The 13,660-nt window shown below is 38.5% G+C and overlaps 1 protein-coding gene across 3 annotated transcripts in view; it reads left to right on the forward strand.

Annotated features, from left to right (window-relative positions):
- FAM110B (family with sequence similarity 110 member B) overlaps nucleotides 1-13,660 on the forward strand; it is a 114,102-nt gene that overhangs the window by 18,598 nt on the left and 81,844 nt on the right. For 2 of the 3 annotated variants that reach the window (XM_066563347.1, XM_066563328.1), the window contains exon 2: nucleotides 11,525-11,636. The exons of the other annotated variant lie outside the window; for it this stretch is intronic. The gene's annotated coding sequence lies outside the window, so the exon portion shown is untranslated. The remainder of the gene's footprint in view (nucleotides 1-11,524; nucleotides 11,637-13,660) is intronic. 3 annotated transcript variants of the gene reach the window in all.

Consider the following 13,660-nt stretch of genomic DNA (forward strand, 5'->3'; position numbering starts at 1 on the left):
CTCAGTAGTTGTAGGCAGCAGTAAAGTCCCCCCCGGGCATTATTTTCTCCAGACTAAACAGCCCCAGCTCCCTCAGCAGCTCCTCATAAGACTTGTGCTCCAGACCCTTCACCAGCATTGTTGCCCTCCTCTGGATGTGCTCCAGCACCCCAATATCTTCCTTCCCCTGTGTCGTGTTGAACACCACCACAGAGCCTCACGGAAGCCTGAGCTTTGTGGGTTTATCCGTGTGGGGCCAAGCTTGGGGCTGGAAGTCCTTGGCATTTCCCCTTGCCTGCTGTCCAGCTCCAGGCCGTGTCCCCAGCCTCCTGAGCCATGTGTGACCACACTCTACCCAAAAGAGGTCTTGTGGTATTGATATGACAAAATGGGCCACACGTTTTTGCTTTCCTGAAAACATCAGCAAAATAAACAAGCTTGCCAGTTCTTGTTATGGTTCATTGGGAGATGCTAAAACATGAAATCTCTCACTTGGCCTTGTCTAGGTTTCCTCTTCCTCAGCAGCTGCTGCCCTGTGTGTGTAGCTGCACAGCACCAGTGACTTAGCCTGCTATTACATATCTAAACTGGAAACACTGGGAAGAGTGCTGTTAAATTGGAGGAATAGACAAATTCTTGGCTCTTACAGGTTTAAACAGTTGTATTAGAGGTTTAAACAAACTTGGGGAAAATAATTGTCAGAAGCCTTTAATTTTGTCTTAATCTTTTGTGTCACCGTAGACCTGAAAGCAAAGGTAGTTAAATTAGGATAATTAATTATGGAATAACATACACAGGAGAATGTAATGAATTTTCCATTAATTTGCAAGTTATGTAAATCAAGATAAGAGTCTTCTTATAAACATTCTGTTTGCAAGCTATGGACAAAAAAAAGCTAGGTAAGTTTAGATGCCCTTTGTGTTGGCATTTTGAAGTTGTTTCTTGTTTAATTCCTTCAAATATTAGGATTTAGATCTTTAGTTTGTGTTTTGATGTCTGGCACTGTATGAAAGAGGGCAGACTTGAGGGAGAAAAGGTAGTTTTTAGTTGAAATGTTCATGTTAAGGATTCCTGTGTTGACTTTCCCTTTCTCCTGTTTCTGCCCAAGACCTTGTGGATATAGGAGAAAACTGTTTATGTGCTGCTACAGGACCCACAAAAATGGGTTTGTGCACCAAGTCAAGAAATATATTTACTATTTTCAAGGGAAGTCTTTCAATGTGTGGAGTTGCAGGTCCTAACTTCCTGAAGGGAGATGTACTGAATCCTCAGACATTGTAGTCAGCCCATGTGATTAATATAATTGCATCTTCTTTGTGAATAACTTCTGTAGATGTGAGGCAGACTTTGAAGCAAGTCAGTTGACACCCACACAGAACCAAATTATAACATCCTGATTAAATTGCTATGCACTGTAAATGCTCAAGTATTGTCAATACAAAGAAAGTTTGTTCCCAACAACTCTTAAAGTGTTGAAATTCACTTGAATTTTGCTGGATTAAAAAGCTAACTTGCACAGTTAGGTTATTTGCATGTAAAATGAGCAAAGATTATCACGATCATTAAAAACATAAAACACATGAAAGAATAATGTCAAATGTATTTTAGGAATACCTGTCAAATTCCATCCACATCCCACATATTTTACTTTAACTTTTTTTAGTTAGTGATCAAATGGTGACTTTTAGTACTGCTTTTTCTTGAAAATACAATAAAACAATTCTCTGGTATTAAATAAATACAGAAAATACAATAAAATAATTCTCTGGAAATAATTCAAGCAGATTGAAACATTCTTCTTTAATTGCATCATATGAAACATTTTCTCAGCAGGGTCTGAGAAAGTGTGCTTCTGAAAATTTATCTCTTTTTTTATCATAGGGCAGTGGTAGGTGCCACATCTCTGGAAGCATTCAGAGTCAGGTTGAATGTCTGAGCAATCTGATCTAGTTGAAAATGTCTTTGCTCATTGCAGAGAGGTGGCACTGGATGGCCTTTGAAGGTCTCTTCCACTGCAAACTCCTCTGATCCTCTGGTAATAACTGGTCATTTAAATGCAATGTTTTTACACTATGTGAATGTAGGAGTAGAAATTATAGTACTGCAGTAAAAATTAAGATAGATACCTCTTTAGATGTTGGACTTATTTTTAAAGTTTGTTTCTTCTGTCTATAGTGCTTTAGATGACTGATTAATTTTGTGTGCTGCACAAGCATCTCCTTAGATGCCTCATACTGACCTTCAGAATGTTCAAATTGGTTGTTTGGGATTTAGTGCTTGTTTGGATGCCTGTCTTCCTAAATAACTTGCACAAAATTTTCTGCAGGAACATCATATTGTCAACTTTCACAAGGAAGAATGCCACATCAACACTTTATTAGCCTGTTGGAATCATCAAAATGTGCATCTTTAGGGATATGTGGGTGCCTCCAGTGAAGAATACCTGTTTTGATGTAGAAAGATGTTGCTTTTTTTTTTTTTTTTTTGAGATTTTTTTATTACTCTAATGACCAGCATAGTTTTCTTAGCTGTGCGCTCTTTTGAGATTCCAAAGGTTAACCAGTGTAAGTGTTAGCAGTCCATCTCATTATTTAAAAAGAATTGCTGGGTAGTTTCAGGATGAGTGACAGGATGGGACAATCTCTCAGTTGCCCTTTGGCTTCAGGGTAGAGCAGCATCCTTGCTGTATGGACTGATGACATGGACTCACCAGCTGCAAGCTCCCATGCACCTTTCCTTTTATGACTGGTGCTTTGGAGTAGCTATCTACTTTGTGAATTCTGTTTCCATTTTGTGAAGCTGGGGCTTTTTTTTTTTTAATGCTCTCTGCTCTTTCCTTCTTCCCTGGACTCAATGCTGTTAAATGAGGGTCAGAGTAGTCAGAGGAAGACTATGCCTGTGGCTGTCCATGGCTTTTTGTCCTGCATCTGGTGACATGATGTGACTGCTTGATCTTTTTAAAGTATAAGAAAAGTGTCAAAGTTCTCTGTTATCTAATGCTAAGCTGAGTTTAGTTTAATTCAGAGCAGTATGAGAGTGTAGTCTCTTAAGTTTTACTCCTGTTTTGGCATTCGACAGTCGAGTGGCTCAAATCAAGCTCAAAACCATGGAGGTACTCTGCAACTGTTGCCCCTTTCATTCTTTTCCACAGTGACCTGATACAAGGTTGATAAATGTTTCTAAAAGAAGCAATAAGTGGCTGAGTCCTCAGAAAAGAAGCATAAAGCCTTCTGATTCAAACTGTTGATTTATGCTGCTCTTAGCAGTAGTGGTTGGTTTGGCTGCTTGCCCCTTGCTTGTTTGCCAGCTTCCTGCTACTTGGAGATGAACAGGTCCTGGATTTGCTTTCTTTGGGGTAGGGAAAGGCTTTGCCATTGCACTGAAATTCGGATTAGTAATGATTTGCAGAAACAAGAACCAATTTTTTTATAACTAGCTTTAAACAAAGAAAAGTAATCAATTATGGCATGTTATGTATTTTTTTTCCTTCTGTACAGAATTGCCTCAAAGGGCCTGTCTCTAAGCTGGAGTTGCATCAGTAACTACATTGCTGTTTGCTTCTCTGATGCTCAAAATTATGGTGTGCAAGACAGAAATGTTATGGTTAAATACCTCTGATGAAGGTAGGCTTTTGCAGAGCTGGCACATTACACTTAATTCCTGCTTTAGTATCCATCTGCTGAATAATCCTACATGCTGAGCCCATGGCCTGGAGATGGGCTTCACTCCTTGCTGTCCAGGGGGGAAGGCTTTTGGTAGGACATCCCTTTTCCATGGTATGCCAGGAATGTTGCAAGGACTCTTTCCACAGCCTCATTAAAGTTAAATCATCAATATCTTATAGCCAGCACTTTTTGCCTGCAAGTGTGATACTGTTTTACTGTTCCTATCAATGATGATAGTGTAGTGGAACAGGTCACAAAGGGAAGCAACAAACTCCTTGTACTTTGTTATAGTCCAGTATTGGGTACATTTAATAAACAACGGTAATGGTTGAATGTAATTTCTAGGAAAAGTTTTTAATGTGTGTTCTCTGAGGTGTCTTGACTTGAGCCTTGCTGAATCCCCAGCTTGGTCAGTAGTGTGGGTCCTGGGGTACTCCCTGGTTGTATACTGTGCTGCTTTAAAACCTGGATGTGAGAGCCAAGTCCCCCAGCTTGGCTGGGGACAGGGATTAGGTCTGACTGCTAGAGCAGGCAGCACATCTGTGACTGGCTGACATCTGCATGCCCTTGTACTTGCCTTTTTTTCAGTGTTGATATGTTTTCATAAATACTTCCATACTCACTGTCTTGTCCTTTGGCAAGTAAGTTTTAGAAATAATGTCTGATTTATATCCTCTTTGTATTTTTGACCCTGTGGCCTGACCCCAAGTCAAAGCTTTGTATATCTTCTCATTCCCAGCAAAGTGGACTGTAGGGTTTTGTTTTGAAGCCCAGCTGTAGATTTAGTATTTCCTATCATGGGTAATGTGTCTGTTTCATGTCTCTTATTACTAACATTTCATTTGTTGATTGATTAAAAGTCAAAACTGAGGTCACCTGTTTGTATCTTTTCCTCCTCCAGCTGTAAAACATCCAAAGAGAAACAATTACAGTTGAATAATCAGGAACCGAGTTATTCTTCCTGGTTGTACTGAGTTGTGAAGAGAGAACTGACAGTCTGAGTAGGAAGCAGGGTAAGCAAGTGGATGTCCTCAAGCAGAGACAGAAAAGAGATTAAAGTGAATTCTTGCTGCTTTGGGGTTTTAATAACTTGCTGATGAAAAGTCTTTGCTTGGAAACTTGAACGTAGAAATGTGGGCAGGAGAGTCTTTCATGCCAGAGGAAAATTCATCTTTACAGGCTGTAATGTCCATCTGTGTTTCTGTCATGTGTAACAAATTGATAAATCAATGACTGTTTACCTCAGCTGATTCCTCCTGCTAGTTGTCTCTTACTTTTTATGAAGTGTCTAACTTTTTTTGGCCTAACACTTTGAAGTGTTTTGTCTGAGGTTTTTTTGGTGGGAATTTCTTTTGGGTGGTTAGAGGGTGGGCTGGTGGGGTTTCCTCTGCATTTGCAGCTATCTCATTATTAATAATTGTGCTTGTTCTAGTTCTGAAGCTTATATAATAAATTCAGCTCTTGTTGTGTTGGCCAGTGAGCAAACAAAGGTGACCTAAAACTCTTCCAAAATATGTACATGGCTTGGTGTTCTGGAGCCATTTGGCACTTTCTTACTTCCTGATTTCCCGTAGGCCTGATGGTGTTGTACTGCCTCTAGTCATTCAGGTACTTTGGAGAACCACTCTTGCAGTTCCCTGGCACCATTCCCTGGCAAAATTGCTTGGGCAGGTTTTGCTTCAGCATCTAACTGTGAGTTGAAAATCTCAAAGCTGCCTTGATCTGATTATTTGATGGAATTGGGTGTCACTTTTATTGCTTTGAATGTTGGTCACTGTCCCAAGGGAGAAGTAACACATCTCATATGGGGGTTCACTACCAGGAAGGGTTAGGATTCTCATATCTCTTGCACAGCTTATCTTATGCAGATCTGCTAAGATGATGGAAAGATTAGAGGCTACAGCAAATTTGTTTTATAGTTTGTATAAAAATCCTACTTCTTCTCCTGTGGCTGGATTTGCAACAAAAACAATAATGAGTCCAAATCTGAAGTCATCAAGGAACATTTGTGTAACTTTGATCTTGCAAAGACTTTTGAAAGTGTCTGTGTATTCCAGACTATCATTCTTAAAATGATAATGGCATCACTATTAAAAGCCGGAGAGAGGTGTCACCCATGTTAGATCTAAAATCTGTCTCATGCATAGTTTTGCTTATATTTCCATGCTTTTCTTATGCTTAGTAGATTTCCAATTCTGCCCATTAAGTGCTACTGATTTTCAGAAAGTTTGTTTTTTGTTAGAATGCAGGCAGGCAGTGTAACATACGTGTTTCCCCTTTGAGCTGCAAATAATTAATTGCTGTCATGTATATTTGCATCAATGTCTTGTCTTCAGACTTTTCCAAAGAGCAGGCAAAGATGGTGATAGCATATGGTTGCTTCTAATGTTTGTTCCAAAGTCAAACCAATTACTTAGCTTGCATCTTATGAACGACAAAGTGGTTATGATTTCATGGGGACTATGAAAAATGAATAAAGCTAAATGGCAAACTGAAAAGCAGCACAGTTCAGAATTTGGCTTATTTTGGGTTTATACCCAGGCTGTCATTCAGAAACCATTATATTTAGGAAATAACTTTGAGACAGAGTATATTGACATCTTCCCTGGATCATCAGTGAGGTCTCAGAGAGTACATTATTTTTTGAAAATTTCAAAATTTACTACTTTAATGATATCCTTTTTAGGAGCTTCATTGGCTTTTTTTCAACTGATAGAGAATTCACCAAAAACTCTTACAAAAGGTCTCTTATTTTGTCTTAATTTCAGTTTCTATTCCCTATTTTATGGTTCTCTGTAATGTTTGCAGTAATAAGTCACTGTGGCATTTTCCTATTCCCTTTCACAGTGAAAACTTAAGAAAACCCAATTGTTTTGAATAAATTTCCTGGTCTTATTTACTTAAAATTAATCATGGTACCAGGCCCCTTCTTAAGCCTATCTTCTGGTGTCACTTTGTGCTGGTTTTGGCTGGGACAGAGTAAATTTTCTTCATAGTAGCTGGTCTGGAGACATGTTTTGGATTTGTGCTGAAACCAGTATTGATAATACAGAGATGTTTTTCTTATTTCTAAGCAGAGCTTGAACAGTGTCAAGGCCTTTTCTGCTTCTCACATCACCCCACTCTTGAATCATTATGCTTGCTTTTCATTGTGTGCCTCATTTTCCTTTCCCCTCCTCCTTTATCATCCTGTGCCTCATTTTCCTCTTTTTGCAGCCTTTCTTTGAACTCTTAGTTGGCTGTTGTCACCAAACCCAGGAACATTCACAAGTTTACAGGCTTTCTTCTTTCAAGTCCCTTGGCAAGAGGAGTATATTCACAAAAACTGAAGAGGGTGGGTAGGAAGTGGTTGGTACATTAGCATATAAACACAGTTCATAAATTCCCATAAACAAAGTTCATAAATTCCCAGTTGCAGTTTTTAGTTGGTATCCCTTGAACTGTGCTTTCAGGTTCCCACCTGTACTTATCATCTGCTGCTTTTCTGTGGAGTTTCTTGAAGGAATGGTTTTCTATAAGAATTGTGTTTATCTTCTTGATAGCCACCTGTCTTAGCAGACCTAATTCTGATTGCTTTTTTGTTGTCAGTTTGTTTGGCATCTGACTGTTGTTCCTCAGGTGCACAAAGAAAGTGACAGCATGGAAACCCATCAGGTCCATCCGTGCTGCTGCTTTGTTTAAGTACTGTAATTTCCCTGCCCTTCATTCTCCTCTACAACAATTCCCTCCTCAAAATACACCATCTCTTTTTCTTCATCTTTGGAGCCCTGTTTTAGTAGGCTGCCCACTGATGCTTAAGCACTCTAATTACTCTGTCATGATGTCTATACATATTTTCATTTATTTTTTAACTTTAGAAAAACAAATCCTCTCCTGTAAAACGAGGTAATGGGCTGGCCAGAAAATCTGTTTTTCTGTGTTCCTTTTTTTGGTTCCTATTATATTTTAATAACTGATACAAACTGTAAATTAAACCCTTGGTGTTGGAGAGTAGAAAAGAGAGTAGCTGAGAACGTGGGCAGAAGACTAAGACCTGCTTTTTGTATCTTCTTGTGGATATATTTCTCAAAAACAAAAGTATTAGTGTGTTGGACTTGGGGATCTGTTTCTAATTGAAGATTTGTTTCAGTATAATTAACATTTAGGAGATTAGTGCACTTTTATACTTCTGCAAATGTACTGTGACTTTCCCTGACAGTGGCTAGATAGCTGTGCTGAACCAGTCTCCTAGTGAGATAGTCACGGCTGCAAGAATGGTGGTAGCAAAACCTTGAAACTTTTAAAGATGTTGCTACCTTCCAGTTGTCCAGTGGATGTAACTCCTGCTTGGGAAAATTAGCAGTATTTTCATCAAACTTTGCAGGGAGTAAGGCTCCTCTTAGTATCTTACAGGTGTCTTACTTTGCAATGAAATTGTTCTGAATTGGGATGAATACTTCTAACAGCTGGGTACCAAGTCAGAAAACATGAATGTTTTTCCACCTCAGAAGTAAAACCTTCAGTACTGAAGATACTTTTTACTAGCCAACAAAAGTAATATAGAGTAATAATTAAAGTAGTGGTGTGTGAAGTATGAATGTACTAATTGTGGGAAGTGCCTGACCTGAGATTTTTCTCTGTATCTTTAATTTGATTCCTCCATCTTTTCAGGGGCTTAATGCTGAATATGGGAACAGATTGAAACTTAGTTTTATTGTTGAAGTAAATGAAAATAAGTCTGTCTGCACGAGTAGAAGCTGCCAGAGTTAGAGGATATGGACCCTTTCTAACGAAACTCCACTAATTTTTCTGAAAATTGTGTTCTCTAAATTGACTATACCTTTTAATTTAGGCTTGATGTGAGATTTTTACTTGAAAATTATAGAGAGATGTTAGAGTAGTGAGTCTGTACCTGCTGCCTGTGGAAATGTAGGGTCTGCATTAAAAAGGTAGAATAGTTTTCAACAATACACATTGCTAGATATTCCCTTGTTTCTAATTGCGTACAAAACTGAGGTCTTCTCCACCTCTTCTGCTTTGTTAAATAACTTTGCTCTCTGCAGACAAACCTCTCTGAGAGAATATTCATATATATTTTTTCTGACACAGAAAGTATATCTTACTTATTTGAGTAGCTGGATTCCTCCAGCTGCCTAGTTTCAGTTCCCTGACTTCTCCCCCATGACAGAGGTTAAGGTAGCTCCTTATCAAAGCACCAAGTTATCAAATGCTTAATCATATGCTGCTGAGCTTCCACATCAGCTTATTTCTTTCTAAGGAAATCCTACATTTTTAAAGACTTTAGTTTGGATTATGGAAACCTCATGGTAGACTTGAGTCAGGTTTGAAGGTTTAGATTGATGCCTTTGGGATTATTAGAATAAGAGTGCCATTCATTCATTCATTCATTTATTCATTCATTCATTCATTCATTCACGAATCCTTCTAAATTACATTTGGCTTCTCTTCCACAAGATGTATATTTTTTGTAAGTATTAAAACTTTGATTTTATACTTTGCAAGAGAGGAAGAACATAGCAATTGAGGACGAAAAGTCTTTTCAGAAAAAAAAGCCTAAAGACTTGTTGATACTGGACAGCAAAGCAGGAAACTACATGTGTCATAAAAGGCTCCAGTTTGTTGGATAAAGGCTGAAAGTCAGGATGTAGTCTATAAATACAAAACAGGTTCATAAAAGTATTTTTAAAGTGCAGTTCTGAGCACTTTAGAAAAGCTGACACATAACTGTTCAGCTGTTTAATATAAATATATTTGTGCAGATGCATACACACATTCAATACCATACTTTCATTTTTAAACATGAATATATTCAATTCAGTGATATTTATTTCCCTTATAAGACTGGTAACATTACTAACACCAGATATAAACTTGGGACCATATTTTTTGCAGATTTTAAACCAGCAATTTAGTGGAGAAGCAAAACAGAAGGAACTCTAATTTCAGCAGGCAGAAGGGAAGGAATTTTTGAAGCTGAATATTTACCTGCACAAAAAGTCACAACCTTTTTTCCCTATAGTATTCTGTCACAAGTGTTTGATTTTAAGCAGTACATCTGGCAGTCTTCTGGGGATTTTGGAGATGTCTTCTATCCTGACCAGTTAATAGCTGTTAAATTTTGTCACTCAACTTGGAAATAAAAGTGTTTGTACTTGAACTTGCTCAGGCTATTGGCCAAGCAACATGGCTGGAACAGATTTACTTGCTGCAGCTAATGACTGAGTTCACTTTTTTCCCTTTGACTTGGCAAGTAAGAACTTACAGGGATCCTTTTGCTACACAGTTGCTTTGGTTTTTAGACTGAAATGACCATCATTCAGAATTGCTGCTTAAATACAGTAATTTGTATGTCAGAATAATTTGTAGTAGTACAAGAGTGTGTCTCTGGCTGATTATCTGTTGTTGTGCTTTGTTGTACTAAACAAGGCAAGGTTGAAAAACATTTTTTTTCTTGCCATGCTTTAAGTTTTTTTATCTTTTACCAAATACCATAATAACACTACTACAGCAGGCTCATAATAGTTGTGTAGCTGTAATGCTATGTCACTCTGAATATGCTTATGCCTTCATCTTCCTCTTGTTATTTTTTCTAATTCTAAGTATTTACATGCAGATACCAATCTGTCTGAAATCCCCCCATTGTTACTTGTTTCTGTTGCACAACTGTTTCAAAGGCAGTCTCCCAAGATGAGACTTCATCCACCCACGCAACACAAACAAACTCTTATCTTCAGTCTACTATTGTCAAGACCCAAACTCAGTCAGATTTGATGTCTAGATCCCCCAAAAAAAAGCAGGACTGTGAGTGAAGAAAAAGTAATTGATATCTGACTAATATTGCTGCCTGTTTGGTTTGTTAACAGTATGAGACCAAAAATGTTTTTCTTGAACTTGTGCTTAAGCTGTTTCTGCATGTATTTTTGAGGTTTTTGCTAAAGGAGCCCTGTGTTTCATCTCATGGTCTGTTACTTGACTGCAGTCTTGTTTCTAGAGTGAATAGCTGATTAGAAAATTAAAGTAATTTGAAACCACTCAGAATTGTTAGCTTAAAGGAAGCTGCTGTGCCATCTGCTTGTGCCAGTAAGGGTGCTGGACCACATACTGTCAAATAAAACCAAACCACAGAAATCTCATGTACCCAAGTACATTTTCTGTGTGATTAGAGCTGGTCTTACCTCAGGTGGCATTTTGAGAAAAAGAATATAAACAGGGATTTAGGTCACAGCTTGTAAACTACCAAATTCTGTATGGTTGTTTTGCCTGTAAAAAGCAGTGGTGAAATGCATTCATTTCAGTAAGGCAATGTGGTTATTCTTCCCTTCTGATGGTGGAATTTAAGGATTTTTATTTTTATTTTTTCTAAGCATAAGACAGTGTTTTGGAGTGGACTTTTGACAAGGACTGCTTTGTCAGCTGGGTGGAGGTCATCTGCAGGGAAGCTAGATGGTGTTTCTTGCCTGCAGGGGCACAGGACTATAAGAGTCCCTTAAGATGATGTGTCACACTTGTGCTCTTCTCCCCTGAAGCATTTCCCTTGCATGTCTCTGAGCAGTTTCAGTGTGGGGAAAATAATGACATGAGAGAAATTCAGAATTAATACCTGTAGATCACCTGTTAAATTTCAGAGCTTGGAGATTATGCTGTTGGGACTGGCAATATAAAGGCTAGAGACCATCTATAGCTGACTGAATGCTTGTCCAGTATTGCTAAACACATCTTTGCAGCCTCTAAGTCTCCAAAAGAAGATGTAGGGTTCTAATTTTGGAAATTTACATTGTTTAAACCAAGGTGCAGCTTTTAAGGACACTGTTCTCTTATCCATTCTAAAACTGTGACTTTGATGATGAAGCTAAATGCCTTCCCTGTTGCTGTGTCTCCAGGCATTGCTGCAGGGAGCCTCTGGGAGTTCCAGGGTGAAGAGATCTGCCTTGATCTGGAGACCTCCTAACAGGCCAGATAGCCTTAGCAGGAGTTCAGAAGTCTTACAGCAAGGTACAGTGATTCATTTTCAAACAAATTGAATTGTGTGATGCAATTCTCAAAATAAATATTTTTCTTCTTGTGAAATAAACACTCAAGTGCATCTCTGAGCTTTCTCCTTCTTTTGTGTGTATAGCTCCTTGCTACCTGATACAAATGTTGTAATAGCAAATTCTGGGGGAGGGGAGAGGAAAACAACATAATATGCATTGTAGGTTAGAGCCAGAAGTAATTCCTTAGATTATTAGGAGGAAGATACATCTACAGTTCTTTGTTGGCAAGGGAACAGGCTGTTTCTGAGCTCTACAGCATGCTCTGTTTTTAGAAACATATCCCACTTCAGAGCTCGCTTTGAGTGGCCACAAAAATATGGAAACACTCTCTGGTATCTTCAGCAATGGGAGAAGATTGAGGTTTGTATCTGATGATTTTCTGTTTATCAGCACTGTGGTAATTTCTTAGCATCCACAAGCCATTTTTGCTTGTACGGGATAAATACTGATGGAAGAAAAGGACATGTGACCCCAAGAACTTTGTTGAACTTATCAATGTTACAGTTACACACATTTAGAGAGATTTGACTATGGTTTTGCTGTGGTTTTGTTTGCCAGAGTTTTGAATATAGTGATGATATATGCAAGATCTTTCCTTTATACGGACAAGATTAATTGAACTAAGTGTAGAGAGTTGGCTGAAAAAAGTGAGTAGTAGTGGAAATGTTTCCCACAGATTTATTTAGGATTGAATGTAGGTGCTTCTAAAGTTGTCAGCTTCTCCATTTTTAAAAACTACCTGTTGCAAGGTGCTGACTTTGTTGGAAATCTTCCTAAGTGAATATTTCTTGATTCACCTGAGAAGAATTGCAGATTTTTGTAGTTAATCCTTTATTGATCTTAATTTAAACTGAAATTAGAGCTCTGAACTAGATCTGAGTTCATTGTCCTTCCATCCGTGGAGTAACATCAAAATTGCTGTTAAGTTCTCCCGTTAGTAGAATCAGTGCTTCAGCTCATAACCTTCCCTCATGGGCTGCTGTACACACTGGGGGTGAGTGCAGTAGGCACAGTTGGGCCCCCACATCCCTTTACTGCACCATGGCCTCTCTCTTTGCTTCACATTTCTTGGATTTCAGCTGCACTCATGTTTCTCCAGTCCACTAGCAAGGTCATCTTGAACTACTGGGGACATTGTATTCAAACCCTGACAGAGCAGAAAAGCTGCTGCTGATGATTACGAAGTGATTTCAAACTGAAGGCAAAAAACCCATCCAGAAATACTTATCTCTGTAGTGTTTCACTTTGTTACATTTGCCTTAGGAGTACACAAAGCAATACAAGTTGAGATAACTATACGTTGCAAAGACACAGCATTTCTTCTGGGAGTTACTTAAACATTTATTTATTTTTGAAGTGCAATTTTATGCATTGAGAGAGTAAAGACTTCACAGAGGGTATCCTCATAATCCCATGGGGTGCATGGATGTATCTAGGTGGGGTGGTGGCTAGGTTTCAAACACAGCAGTGTTAGTGTAGTGTTGGGTTTTGGTAATGCAAGCATCCATGAGTGAAATGCAGCCTTGAACACTCTCACTGCTTCCAACAAGGCAGTTTGTTCTCTGCCTCTCTGTCTCGTTTCCCTTTGTTGGAGGGGTTTGTTGCTAACTAGAAACACATGATATGAGACAGCCAAATGTTCTGGTGAAAATCAAGGACACTTCATAGCTGTGAAGATTTTATATTTGCCCTAGATTCTTTTTTTTTTTTTCCTTTTCCTCATTGATGCAGCTGTAACTGTTGTAAATTATATGAATAATTGATCAAGGAGTTGTTGTTATCTCAAATCACGTTATGGTAATTGCTTTTTAGAACTGTTTAGAACTGCTCTTTGTTGTACTACAGAATTGCTCCTATGCTGTTCTGTCTGTGTGGTTTTTATAGCCTTAAAAGTTTTCTTCTGCTTCTGACCCTTTGCTCTTCCCATCTTTCCCCTCCTCTGAAAAAATGTCTTGTTTCTGCTTCAGTATATTCCGTGATCTA

Source organism: Molothrus aeneus, chromosome 1 (assembly GCF_037042795.1).
Source record: "Molothrus aeneus isolate 106 chromosome 1, BPBGC_Maene_1.0, whole genome shotgun sequence".
Classification (NCBI taxonomy): Eukaryota; Metazoa; Chordata; class Aves; order Passeriformes; family Icteridae; genus Molothrus; species Molothrus aeneus.